Genomic DNA, 14,787 nt, shown 5'->3' with positions numbered 1-14,787 from the left:
GTTAAATGAACTTTGTCTCTTAACGAAAATCTACTACATAACCGAAACTACAATGGTAGTGTGTACCCGGTCATATTAATCAAAATTATCTACTGCAAATGTTTTGTATAATTATACCGTGTAACTTCACTATTCGGAATAGCTCAGTACAAGTGGCCTATCGTCCCGTTGGGAAAAGTCTCTAGCTGATGAGACGCAGGCAGAAATAGAGAACAGTCGGGCTGCAGTGTAGTGTGTATTCCTTAAAAATGAGCTTGATGATTTTTCCTCCCGTGCTTTATTTTGTCACTGATGCACACAAACGCTGAGCAGTGTGTAGTAGGCTCTCACGTACTGTGAGAGACACATGTGTTTCGAGAGAAATTTGTAGCTCATCTCGAATGCCCAAACACATAAGAATACATACCTTCATGCATGCACATACGGAAACATGCAGCGTTGTCAAGACTTGTATGAAAAACAGACACGCTTTTTTCTTAGGCTCAGGTTCAGTTTTTACAGAAAAGCTCATTTTGAACAGCTGCAATGTATGGAACCCCCGGGCTGATTGGTAACCACGAATGAGTACAAGCATGGAAGGGTTCCAATTTGACCAGCATGCAATCCATTATACGCTGTCGGAGTAATCATGTGACCGCTCACCTTCGGTCATTAGTCAGCGCCACCCATCTTCTAGCAAATCATTAAAACGAAGATAGTTCGCGTACGTGGGCATGCCGCTGCAAATATACCGATACAGCCTGAACAGCTTGGTCGCTGCGTGCCTGCGCTTGGAAGATAATATGATGCCTTACAAAGCTGAAATTCCAGAAAGAGGAATGTATTTGTTCCTTATTTAAAAATTCTTATTCGAGCCCTTTGAAAGAAACGGAACAGCCTCTACACCTCAATAAAGAGAATCAACTCATCATTGACACAGCTGTCTCCTTTAACACCTGAGAAGGCAAGGTAAAATTGCAGACGAAAGAAGCGTATTCCGCGAAGTTAACAAAAAGGGACTGAAAGGAATTTACAATCAGATTCTCAGCACAATATTAAAGCTCCAAACACGTTCAAAAAACAAACGCAAATGTTTAAGACCGGTAGTTGTTATAACGTTCAGGGAGAGCGATAATGAAAATATTGTTATTCAACCGAATAACCTTATTTAGAAAAACCAAAGAAACGGATACGCTGCGGTGGCTACGTGAGTGATGTGTTTTTAGGAAGAGATGCGTGGTAGCCGTCTTTAAACTGTGCCGTAATAACTTTTTCAGTAGCTCATCAACACTGGCCTTCGAGGCATACTGTTGATATTGGTCTATTTCAAGACGGGCTTCAGAAACTTCCATTCTTTATAGCCGGTATTTTACGCGTTCGAGGCATTAGGAAGCACGGAACAACCCAATAAAAGAAGTTTGAAGGTATTTCCTCCACCTACAGGTGCAGTAAAATCCCTTTCAAATTTCTGGGGCCTAGTTTTTTTGACAGAATTTTGTGTTGAGCATTGTCGTCGCCTACAACGATTATTTTTTGAACGAACATGAACAATCCAGGTACAAATACAGTCAAAAACAAAGCAAAGGCAGAAAACAACCCGCCGTGATATGGTGGTGCCATCTAGGTTGAGTAAGAGTTGAGTAAGGTTGAGTAAGACCTGTTCTTGTGTTGTGATTGCAAACGTCATAAAAACACGCCATTTGGCGGGAGAATCAAAATTTTAACTTAAATTGTATAATTTCTCAGTAGTAAAGAATCGTTTGTTTGCCCACAATCGCTGGTGGCACTTTAAAACACAAAATATTTCAGACAAAACAAAGTTGTATTTTGACGGTACGGCCCCTTTAAAGGAGTACTGACACAAAATTCTTGTGTTGCGTTTTTTTCGCGGCTATACGTGCTTACGACCCCCACTTATCCTAGAAGAGCACATTAGATTGTCGAACGCAGCATAAATATTGCCGTACTGCTCTTTTTGTTCGTGGCAGCTTCGGTTTCGGTGGAGCGAACACGGAGGCAGCCGCCATGACGGCAAGGCGCATTTGACGTTACTGTTCTCGTCGCACAACAGCCGATGCCGGTCTTGAAGCCAGGCGACGCGTCAGAACTGCCCGACCGGCCGCCGTCGCACGTCACGTCAGTCAAAAGAACTGTGACGAGTTGCAGAAGGCAGAAAAGCGCGCGCCAACAGCACCGCTGCCGCCCCTACCTGCTCCAGAACCCTGACGTCGGCGGTTTGGGTCGAAGCGCAGGTGACGTCACGAGCTTGCTCGATGGCAGGGATGAGCTTTCTGTTGCGCGCAAGGATTAAAATTGATTTAAAATATGTTCTACGGAACGGTTACGGTTTAAACGTCTGAGGGGGTACTCCATATCCAAAAGAAGCCTTTTAGATAGTTATCTGAGGTTTGCAAGTTTGTGTCAGTACTGCTTTAATTAAGCTGCAGTAACTCCGCTACTCCAGTACGCAATGAAAGGACTTAGCTCGGCGACGCTTCTTTGGGGACGAAGCTTCTTCTACTCTTTATCCTTTGATTAACGAAAGAGCTTTACGGCGACATTCTATACGTCTTTTATTTCCGATATGCACAGCGCAAATACCTCTTTTCTGGACCTTTAGGAGCACGCTGAGACGATTTTCAAGCTCACTCTCTTAGCACTTTGAAATGCGCACGCAGGAAGCAGTCCCAAATGGCGACATCCATGTGGTTTTTATGGCACACGTGAACACTACGAGCCCGCTTCTATCTAGTATTGCAACGACCATTTCGCGGCGTTCGTCAGTAACCTCCACGGCGGAGCAACGGAGCAACACTGAAGAGCACCCGCCCGAAACAGCCTTAGACTGTGGGCCTATGACCATGCCAGGAGAGTGATTAAGGGAACGAAAAAAAGAAATGAAGGAAGAGAAAGTAGGGGATGAGCTTTACTAGAGGAAGGCAGATACACCAGCAGACATGTCGCCGCCTACGTGCTTGTCTTTGGGGATGAGAGCAGTCACTGAACAACATAAATGTAGCCCAGGAGAGATGGCAAACAGTGCTGTAAGCATGGCGGTTTGAGTGGGTTACTTAAAGAAGTCACGACGGTCTCACACGGTGAAGATATTCAGTGACGCCGATGTTGTGCAGGTAGCCAGTTAATACAGTTTTGACTTTCCACTCAGACGAGGGAAACGATCTTTACATAGCTTCTATGGCCGCATTGCTTGTGGGCAACTGATCAGACACACTGCGGATTGAATTACGCGCCACGTAGTCACAGTACATGCAATGCATTACAATACATAGAACACGGACATTGTAACTGTAATAAAATTGCGCGTTGCAATTCAGGCTAGCTGCAATAAGCAATTTGCACCATTGGAAATGAAACACAACTGTTGGTTTCTTTTATCAGTTCAGGCATCAACCTGCTGCTGCTACTCTCACTTGGTTCGTGCTCGCTCTTCAAATCTTGTTTCTGCAAGGAGGCTTCGTAAGGCCTAGACAATTTTTGCACTGCTAAATTTGCAACATGAAGGAGTGAGTTACCTGTCACTTCAAGTACTTCCTGAACTTCGGCTGTAGGTTTGTTTTGACTCGCCTAGAAATACATGGGACAAGCCCCGCCATATTTCAGCTTTTAGAAGAATGAACCTTACTAAATTAAACCTAAGCTGACCCCAAAAACATAAATGGAGAAAGCCAAACCACCATCGCAAGATTTGGCAATAAAAATACAAATAAAAACCCTCTGAGAACAACGGGTGTGGCAACATCTTTCGCGAGTCAGTTCAATAATGAAAATGCGCATGGACGGATCCGGCTGTGGAAAGCCACACGACGTAAAAGCATTTCGTGGAAAACTGCTGGCGTTAAATTTTGTAGCGCACGAGTCGGAAATAAAATGAAACGTGAGACACACCGTTAAGTAGTCTTTGTAGCTACAATTTTCAATTTAGACGACCAAACGCATCTCGCCAATGGTGCTTGAGTGGTAAGGTGCAACCTATGGGCATACGCCCTTGGCTGCACGGTTTTCTAAGCTCAGCTAGCACTTTTACTAAGGTATTGCTATGCCTCACGAGGATATCCAACCGCCATTAAAACGAATACAGCAGCAATAAGAAGTGGCAACAAAAAAGAACAACTCGAAAGAAATGACAACTTTTTAGAGTGGTCGTATTTTCGAGAACCCACTTCCAGCTATCCCTCGAAAGAATTTCGAAAAATTGTCTTTTTTATGGTTCCGGGCTGTGATACTGATTTATTGACGTAAAACGGCGATGTAATCTGATCTTTTCTCCTAGACGGAACACAAACAAACGCAATTTCATAATCAATACACAACTCATCCTTTTTTCAATTTCGCGAACCCCGAAGTACGGGGAAAACCAATGTTGTTGATTTTTGGGATCAAGAAAGGCTCGAATTTCTTCTAAGCTCCTCCACCTTAACTTGATTCGCTTGTGATATTCGGAATAGTATTTTGTTTGGGTTGAGTTGTTTTGGGTGTACTTTCCAACTTCCAACTCGGATCTCCTAATGTTAGTAGAGTTCTAAATCTAAGGTTTCGTTCGTATTTACTTGTACACGTTCTTTTTTCAGGCGATACTGAAAGATTAATAAATTGGCTGGTAGCGTCATCTCGGTTTGGCATATTTTGTTACCCAAGCTTCTTGGTTTAGCCGAACGAGTTCTCAAGGATAGGAAAGTAGAGAGAGAAAGAGAGAGAGAAAGAGAAGGTAACACCAACCTGGACGTCCACCGAAGATGCATGGAAAAAAAGTGGTGTATAACGCGTAAAAATCAGTAAATGTTGCGAACCATTGAGCTAAAGGCTAGCTAACACAAAAAGTAAAAGACAGAAGCTTAAGCGCCAGCGAAAAAATACCCGCTGGTAGCGTGACCAACGACATTAAAACCACACAGACGCGTCAAGTGCACGCGGCTGCCGGAAAAGCAACATTTTATTTCGCACGTTCCAGTCGCACACTAAAAGCGCTTCACAGAGGCCTTGAGGACGTAAATACAACGCGTGTAAGTACGTGATCGAAATGCGTTCGTGGCAGGACTTTTTAGAGCATGGCGTACAAACGCGCGTCGTTGACGTGTACAGGAAACGAAACGGGAGCGGCCACAGCGCTCCAGGTCTCGTGCAATATTCACACGCCGACCCCCGCTGCAGGAGGCTGCGGAGGATCTCCACTGACGACGTGTGAGCCATAGAGACGAGCGAGCAAAAAGGAGGGCTGGGGCGGATCGAAACCTCGTTACGACGGAGGTAGTGAATAATGCTGTAGCGGTAGCCTTGAAGAGAGCCATGATAACGGCAGTACCACTGCCATTCACAGTTGAGCAGAAAAAGTGCACTTACAGCGCGCAAGGTAGTAAAACGGGAGACGTGGAAACGAGAGAGTGCAGTGAAAGAGTGGCTCGGTACAAAGTGAACACAGTTCATCAGATGCCTACTACGGCTTGTAATGGAAGAAATAGCGAAACAGAGTGAGTATTTATAACTCGAAAGTGTAAATGGACCTTGAGTTGCAAAGCCGTCATTCGGCATAGGTGTCGCAAGCCGCAGCAAGATAGGAAACGGCGCTCGAAAAATAAATATGTAAATGTGGAATAAATTGGGCCGAAAAGTAAATTAATACACTTGGGCTTACATAGCATCAGAACTTACGCCTTGGGATGTTGGTCCAGCTATCATCCTGCCACACTAATTCTATTTCTTTTTCTTTGTTTCCCCCGTTGCTTTATATTTTACAAGTTAACGATGGAATAAAAAGCGTCATCATTTAGATTTCTTAGCAACTTCCTCCAATCAAAGGATGTAAGCATCAGTTTGACTTTTTGAGGGCGATTTTGAAAAGTTGAATATAACGCCTGCATCGTGGACTCCGACTGAGTTGTGGAAAACGGTTACGCACTGCTCCACGTGCGAAGAGTAGAAGGTTGCTTGGGCGTCCGAAGCTCGGAAACTAAAGCAGGTGCATGGGAAAGCTGAATACATGCATATCAACATGCCGTCTGTGGTAGATTGGGTAGTGATGATGACATGTGTCGCACAAGCTAACGGCTGTTTTACCATATGCAATTTGGTCGCGACCAGTTGCACGCGTTGTAGATTTCAACTTAGACACGTTGACATCTAGTACATACAGCTCTACCTGCCGCGGTGGCCCAGCGACTAAGGCGTTGTGCTGCTGAGTCGAAACACGCAGTTTCGATTCCAGGCCGCGGGCGCCGCTGTTGTAATGGAGACGAAAAAAGAAAAACTCCCGTGCGTGATTTCGGCGCGTGTTAAAGGTACCCAGGTGGTCAAAATTTAATCAGTGTCCTCCACTACAGCGCACCTCATCGCCTGTGCAGCGTCGGAGCGTTAAACATCATAATAAATCAATCAATCAATCAATCAATCAATCAATCAATCAATCAATCAATCAATCAATCAATCAATCAATCAATCAATCAATCAATCAATCAATCAACCTTCAGTGTTCAAAAAGACGCAACGTCACATATAACGTATTCATCAGCGGCAACACAAAGCTAGTAACGTTTATGTAAGCAATAATTCCGAAAAAAGATGTTTCTTGCTGTGAATTTTCACGGTTGTTTTTGATACCATATCTGGTTGTCTGATTGAAAACTGTAGCTTTGTTTTATGTATTCTCAGAGAGTTTTGATAGGAAACATTGCCAGCTTCTTCAAAATACTCCTCAGCCGTGATGCCTGTGTCGTGTACTTCTTAAGTAGCCCGTGACCTTCGTGGATCAAATCTGCCGACTGCCGAAAAACGCTTCTGAGTGATGTACGCTCTGTTCTTCGTAGAACGCGGTAGAACGGACAATTTGTTGATTTGAAACGGATTGTTGTTCACAACAATAGTTGCTTACCGAGTTCGGAGTACTATACAGTGTGTAAGGATAAATTTCCGTACATTAATTACCTCAGCATCCCCTGCGATGTCGGCAATAGATAGTGTTGTAGTGATGAGGGTGTTTGTATCGCTTTAGGCTTATGTGACCAAAATAAATTTATTACCTTGCTCTCTGACGCAACAAATCAGTTACATGCACTCGTATATCTTGCGATTTTTGTGGAGGAGTCGGCGTCCTGTTTCTAGTACTGCTATTACGGTTAGTCGTTCACCTACAAGCATTCATCGTTATACCATAATTCTAAAGTTTCATGGAAGCATTTGTAAAGGTGGTTTTTCCTATTAGATGTGACGCACCTCTTGCTCTGAGGCATGTCCCTCCTGCTTCGGCGTCGGCGCCGGCGGCGTCCGCACGCCACCTGCGCATGCGCGCCTCTCCTCCGCTCTTCTTTCCGACAGCTGTGCGCAACACTCTCACTCCGTCTCATTATCATAAACAACAGCTGCGTGCGCGCGCTTCGTTCCGCTCGCGTCTGCTCCGGCGCGCAAGTGCGCGCATGCGTGACTCTCCTCCGCAGTCTCCTCTCCTTCAGGCGCTTTGAATGTAAAGCGGGTAGCGCGCTGCGGCGGTTCAGTCCGCGCTCGCTCTCATTCGACGCCGCGTGCCTTTGCTTGACGACTCCGTGCTTGACTTTATTCTTCCGATTAAGACGTGATGGAAGCGACGGTCCCTTCAGCGAGTGGGCTGACACAATCCAATACCAGCGTCAGCGCAAACGCTCAAGGCCACGTTACGACCAATTGAACCCCCCGATGCGTCGTATCACATCAGGGTTCCCTCGCGGGAAGATGGGCGTAATTTTTTTGTATTTCTATCTTGCGGTTCTTTGCAAACTTGCCCAAGGCCTACCCCTTTAGCCTGATGTTTACGAGATGATAGTGGTGATATGGAAGCCCAACCGACATGAAAACTAGAAACGGGGCCGCCGGAGTGGTTCTAAGGCAGTTTCAACAACTGCGGCCATAGTTCACGCAATTGCATTATCCGAGATCTTAAGTGTTTGCGTGCATCCAGCAATTTTCTTTAACATCTTGCGTGGGGAAACTCATGGAGCACGTCGTTCTACAGAGACTTCAGAACTCCCTCGAGGACACCGATCGCATTCCACACACAATGTTTGAATTCCGGCCAAAGCTATTGACTCAGGACATACTATTACAATTAAAAAAAGAAATTTTTGAGACCGCAAGCAAAAATGCACCCAAGGCAATTCTCGCACGTGACCTAAAGGGAGCATTTGATAATGTAGCCCACACAGCCATACTCAGAAATCTCGCCTCCTTAGACTGCGGAGAACGTACATACGGCTACGTTAGAGATTTTTTAACAGCCAGACAGGCGATCCTGAAAGTAGGCGACCTGCAGTCCAACCCCCACAAATATGGAAGCAGAGGCACGCCGCAAGGCACGGTATTATATCCGATGCTGTTCAACATCGCAATGATAAACCTGCCCCAAAAACTTGGAAGCATTCCAGACATAAAACATGGTATTAATGCAGACGACATCACAATATGGATAGCTAAAGGGTCGGAAGGGGAAATGCAGGAGAGATTGCAGAAGGCTGCAGATACTGTACACACGTACGCGAAAGAATGCGGACTCGCCTGCGCTCCCCAAAAATCTGAACTCGTGCTGGTGCAAAAACGTCGTCATGACCTATCTACCTCGTTCTACATAATGATGGACGGTATACGCATAAAACCCACCGATCACATCAAAATTCTCGGCATGACCTATCAAGAACACTGCAAGAACACCCGCCTACTTCAAAAACTGGACTCATTCACTGCTCAGATAACAAGAATGATCCGCAGAGTATCGACTCAAAAGTATGGGATGAAAGAACAAGATACGATAAAGCTCGTTCAAGCATTTATAATTTCACGCCTCGCATATGTAAATCCGTACACGATCCTCCAAGCAGCAGATAAACAAAAGCTCCACACCCTTATTAGGAAAGCTTACAAACAAGCCTTGGCCCTCCCACCGACAACATCCACCGAACGTCTTGCAGCACTTGGGATACACAACACCATAGAAGAAATCGTGGAAGCCCATCTCACGGCGCAGCAAGTCCGGCTCGGCCGCACGAGCACCGGTCGATCAGTTTTGACCTCTTTAAAGCTTAACGCTCTCACGGAGACGGAAGATGCGGGCATAGTTCATCTAGAAATCAGGACAAGACTGAAACTTCACCCCTTGCCGAGGAATATGTATCCCGAACACCATCAAGCACGAAGAGCGGCTAGGGCAGAAGCTCTTCAACGTCAGTACGGAAAGTCCGAGGAGGTGGTATGCACTGACGCCGCGGACTATGCCCGGTATAAAGTAAAAGCTGCGGTAACCGCCACACCCCACTCCCTCCTCAGTTGCTTAACATTACGGAAGGCAACAACGCTGCAAGCAGAAGAGACGGCGATCGCCCTCGCAATCGCCCAAACCCGAGCATTCACCATCATCACGGACTGCCAAGCCGCATACAGAAATTATGCGGCAGGGAGAATTTCCACACTCGCTCTCGGCATCATCCTTCAACACCCACCTCGCAGAAACATCAGAATAATCTGGACCCCAGCCCACTCTTCTCTCTGCGGCAACCAGGTGGCGCACGCCTTCGCTCGAGATTTGGTCAGCCGAGCACCGTTAGAAGAGGAGGAAAGGACAATATACCCCCTTCTCACGTACAAGGACATCACACAGCATTACCGGCTTGGCCGAATGCGATACCCTCCAGTTTCTGAGCAACTAACCAGGCCCCAACTGGCTGCTCTTCGTCAACTCCAGACGAACACGTACCCACACCCTACGAGGCTGCACGCTATACACCCCACCCTCTATGATCCCCTGTGCAGACACTGCGGCGTCCCTGCCACGCTTTATCACATGGTATGGGAATGCCAAGTTAACCACCACATTGACCCCATCCCAAACCCATCCCGAGAGCAGTGGGAGAGAGAACTCGCTAGCTCTTGCCCCAGCAGACAGCTGCAGCTGATCGAACGGGCGAAGACGGCGGGTTGCTCCAATGGTGCCCTGGACTGAGGGCTCCACCCACAAGGCTTTTCGAAGCAATAAAAGTTGTACTCCTCCTCCTCCTCCTCGTGCATCGAACCAAAAGCAAGCAATTGCATACGTTCTTGGAGGTAATAACTTCACTTGTAAAAACACCTGCTCTGACAGGCGGTAGACAAGCATAGCAAGGATATTTGCGGAAGTGTTAATATACTGGGTGGAGTGGTACTCACAAAAACAAGAACAATTTGGACGAAAATAAAAAAAAAACAATCACAAAACCGGCACTTTTATGAAAGGGAAACATAAAGTGCTAGATGTCTGACATGTCTCAGAGCATAGGAGGCAAACTAAGTTGGTGGATGTTGATGTGCCACAAGCAGCGAAATAAGAAAAAGCGTAGCATAAATGTAGGCACTTCAGATTTGGTCTTAAATGAGTAAAGACATGCTGAGAACAGAAACATACAAAACAAGACGCCCAGGGAAGAAAAAAAGAACTAACTTCGCCAGAGGCTGTACTCAAGAATTCGAAAAGAATGAGCAATGGGCGGCAGTGAGTTGTCGTTCAGGATTCCAATCAAGTCATTTTCAGGGAGGGCGGTCGGTTACCTCACCTCACAAACACACAGAAAATTTCAGGGCATCCGTTGGGCTCCCCAAACTCGGAGAAAAACTATTGATCTATTTGGGCGAAAAACTACTCGGAGAGCCCCCCTGACGGTTGGTTCTGGCGCCAAGTCTTGGCGCCCCACATGTTGTCTCTGCAACAAAATTTCCACCGAAATCAATGCTCCAAACAACCAACTGCAAGTTCACAAATTTCTCAAACCTAATATATCCTCCTACGGCTTATCAAAATTGATTCCATACAAAACAAACACAAAAAACCTCAGCAGTACTATTTTGCTGTGGACTTCAACAATAAAGGGTTTATACGCTAGAACTTGTTGTCGTTGCGCAATGTGTTTTACTTCTTTTTAGCTCGCACCCTTTTCTGTGAGAATGTGAGCTATGCCTGCTTTCAGGTCACACCTTTTGATCACCAGCGAAGCTGGTGTATAGAAGAGAATAGAAGAAAACAATAAAGGAAGATTACATGCCAGAAGAACTTATTTAGAGCGAAGACCTACAGGAATTCGGGCCTAGATTGCGGAACCCGAACAAAGCGTGAAGCTAACCAGATTGAGCAGGCCATCAAATTTAAAGAACGTGACAGGCTCGATGGGCATTGACTAATTGAAAACGCTCCTTCATAAGTCCCTAGTGCAAGGTATTTCCGTGTGACGCGTTTTATGTCGTTAATACTGTGCACACTCCGCATTTTTTCTTTCTAATCATGCGCATCACAGGTCGCGTTAAAAATACCCATTAAAATTGATATATTGACCGCATCAAAACAGGTTTCGGCTCGGTCTCTCACCAGCAAATATGTCAACGATATCAGAGCAACCAAGTGATTGTAATGGCGATATTTACTATAAAGTACCAACTTTGCAAGGAGAGCCTAGCCAACTTCCTATCGATAACCTTTACTTGAAGCAACTCTTCGAGATGGTAATTTCCAAAATTTCCTACACCGCGTTCTCCGCGGCTTCCGAGAATAAAAGGGAGGTTAATAGTTTTCGCATAATTAGCGTATATGTTTTTACCAAAGTACGGCGCACATCGGAATCTAATCTATTTCTTTGTGAGGCTTTGTAGTATATTAAGACTACATAATGAGACTACTATAAAGAGACTCTATTGTAATAAGACTGCACCGATTACTATGAAGAACAACAGAGAACAGGAAGAGCGTTGGGTATTTTGCAATAGTTTTACTTTGGGCCATTCGCGGTTTTTAACTTGCTCTAACTACAGCTTTCTTCGACACACACGTGCCAATCCCTGCTAGATCCTTCTTCGAAGGGGTGTCGGATACAGAAGCACAGCAATACGACCCTGCCTAACAGATTAAGAAAAATATTACTAGCATTATTTTTAAACGGGTTACCCTGTGATGCGCCTTTCTTAGGGGTTTTCTTAAAAACTTCACCATGCCCATTGGTTTATTGCATTTAAAAGTTCCTCTACCATGTCACACCAAAATTATCAAGATTTATTTTTCTGTTTTAGCACTACCCTTATTTAGTTAGTGGTATAAAATCGAAATAATCAGATATATGGTCGGATTTTTTCGCGAAATGGGAAGAAAGAGGTAGAAGGATATAAAGCTTCGCGTTCAGTGCACCAAGGGTGGCGACGCGAAGCGCGCCTTCGTGACCACGGCTTATGGGTTCTCGCATTGCCGTCTGCTTCGCTCGGACTCACTTTCCCTGAACTTTCTTTGCGCTCGATCGATTTTTCATGGTTTCCCGCACCAGATTTGGCCAGGGCTCAAAGCACTTAAAAGCGCAAAAACTACCTCAATGCGTGTTTTAAAGTACAGTTTTTAATACCGTTTTAGCACAGAAGGTAGGAATCTCAAAGCGTGTTTAAAAGTACAGTTTTTGATACCTTTTTAGCACAACAGGTAGCACCCGCTAACGCTACGGTGGCGAGTACGGGGACTCGGCTGGGCACTTGCGGATTTTTTCGGTCGGGAGGTTAAGGTCCAGGGGCCGGCCGTCACTATTCCCGCGCATTCGTTCTGCTGAAGGGCGACCTTCTAGTCCCCCCCCCCCAGACGCGCAAACGCAGTCGGGTGCCAGTAACCCGCCACCTTAGCGTGAGCTTCCGCTTACCGCTATGCTAAAACTCTCTATTGCAGGCGTCGCCCCATTCTCTGCGAAGCCGGTCCTTTGCGGAGCGCAAAGAGTCGGAGCTAGGCGTCACCTTTTGTATCGGGCAATCTTTCCATGAAAAGGGACAGCCCGCTGCTAATAACAGACATCTGCGAAAATGTCTCTCGCAAACACAATCCAGGCCTAAGGGGTTGTCGGCTTTGGCAAAAGGCATTAGGATTCCCGGTAATCGCAAGCAAGGAGATGATAAAACGGTTTTTTCACTCTTGTAAAGCACGCGAAAGTATCTGGTATCATGACACTTCACGTTGCCGTGGCATGAGAGTGTGCCGACATGCAGAATGGGGCTCAAAAATGTAGTTTGGATTCCACATTGTGTGTATAGGCACCAGCTGGTTTTATACTAGTCTTCTAACCAGTATCGAGGTTTACTGAGCGAAGCGTTAGCAATTGAGAACGATACCAATAACGTAGTTGGTTCAAGCTCGAAGGCATTACTCCTGTACAGAGAAACCCGTCGTAGCTCTTTCATCCACAAAGCAATCGTTGTTTCTATCTGGTCTGAAATTTTATGTGTTAACCAGATCAAAGACACTTAGGAATGACACTCCCATTTTACGAGCGGAGCTGTTGTTGCTGTCCGTAAAGTGTGTGTAGCATCAGAAACTCTTGTGTCATACTTACTGCCACCGTTTACCGCACACGTGAGCCCGAGTCTTATGAGGAGCGCCCAGCGTCGTCCAGGCTAGCGCATGTCGCTTGCAAAAAATAGCAACAAAACAGTTCACGTGTATCCGCTTTTTAAGGGGGAGGACAAGAGAGGTCGCTCTACAGAAGCCCACTTCTGCGAAGCCGGTTGCCACCGGTTCTGCCACTTGCTGACGCGTCCCACTTCGGGAGAAATGTCAAAGCCTCTAGACTAAACAATCCCGGTCCGCCAGTCATGCATCAGGAAGATGACGATATATATAGATATGACGATGACTACTACTACCATAGTGAAAGAAGAGCGACGGAACATGTAAATAAGGTATTCCAAACCTAAAATATTGCATGGTGGTGCGTCCTTGAGAGATTACAAAGAGAGAAATACTCCGCATCCACTAGGGGTGAAGGTTGGCCCGACATACTGCAATCTTCCTCATTTTGTTTGTTTTCATTACAGCTTTTCTGACCGTTCGAAAAGTCAGTACGGTGTGTAAAACCGTCATTATGGAGAGGAGCTAGCGCTAGTCGGTTTCCATGATTTCTGGAGGTGCGCCTCCATAACATCCTTTAGTCATAGCGCAAACACACGCACACGCATGCATATGCGCACGCACGCACGCATGCAAGCATTACACACACGCTAACACACCCGCACACTGGCACACACGCATACTAATCACGTATGCGGTGAAATACGGTAACGCTATGTGTGTTCAAACCCAGCGGTATATTTACGGTACACTTCTTATAGCCACATAAATTTCCCATATGAAGATATGGGTTATAGTGAAACTGCACTCAAGAGAGCAAGAGTAATTTTCTTCAATTCAGGGCCCGTCATCCCGAGTAGGCGAGAGTTCTTTCTTCATGCCTGACGGGGTTTGAAAACAATAAAGAGTTTCTTCGATATATGCATCGGTTGCGATTCGTGTTATACTGCAAACCAGCGCCTACATTATTTATTGCATTTGTCAGCGGGTATATCGAGCCTTCAACAGCGTAACAATGCCAACCCTTCAAGTTGGGATTCAGTTACCTATTTTAACGACGGTTACAATAGAAATTGGGAGTGCTCCTTCCAAACATCCCAAACCTCCTAATACGACGGTTGTGAACCGTGCACAAAAATTAAAGCGTTGGGTACAGAAAAAAATATTCATTTGATACAAGTCAACAGTAACGAAAGAGACAGATAGCCGTTCTTTTGCTGCTGTGTGATCCGGGTACAGGGCCGCTGCTTGGCGCGTGGCATTACAGATTTTTGAGTCTTCACAAGAGCATGTGAACAATACCTAAGGAAAGCCTGCGCATTTTGAATACTTGTCGAGGAACTCTGTGCACTGAACCACACAAGTATCCCAGAAAAAACGAGTTACACACGATCTTCTGACAAAAGTTTTTAAAAAGCTGTTTGATCTCATCTTATTGGTTG

Source organism: Haemaphysalis longicornis, unplaced genomic scaffold, assembly GCF_048455015.1.
Source record: "Haemaphysalis longicornis isolate Haplotype H1 unplaced genomic scaffold, Haemaphysalis longicornis Haplotype H1 scaffold_4, whole genome shotgun sequence".
NCBI classification, from domain to species: domain Eukaryota; kingdom Metazoa; phylum Arthropoda; class Arachnida; order Ixodida; family Ixodidae; genus Haemaphysalis; species Haemaphysalis longicornis.
The sequence above is the reverse complement of the archived record's forward strand: the minus strand, read 5'-3'. Positions refer to the sequence as shown.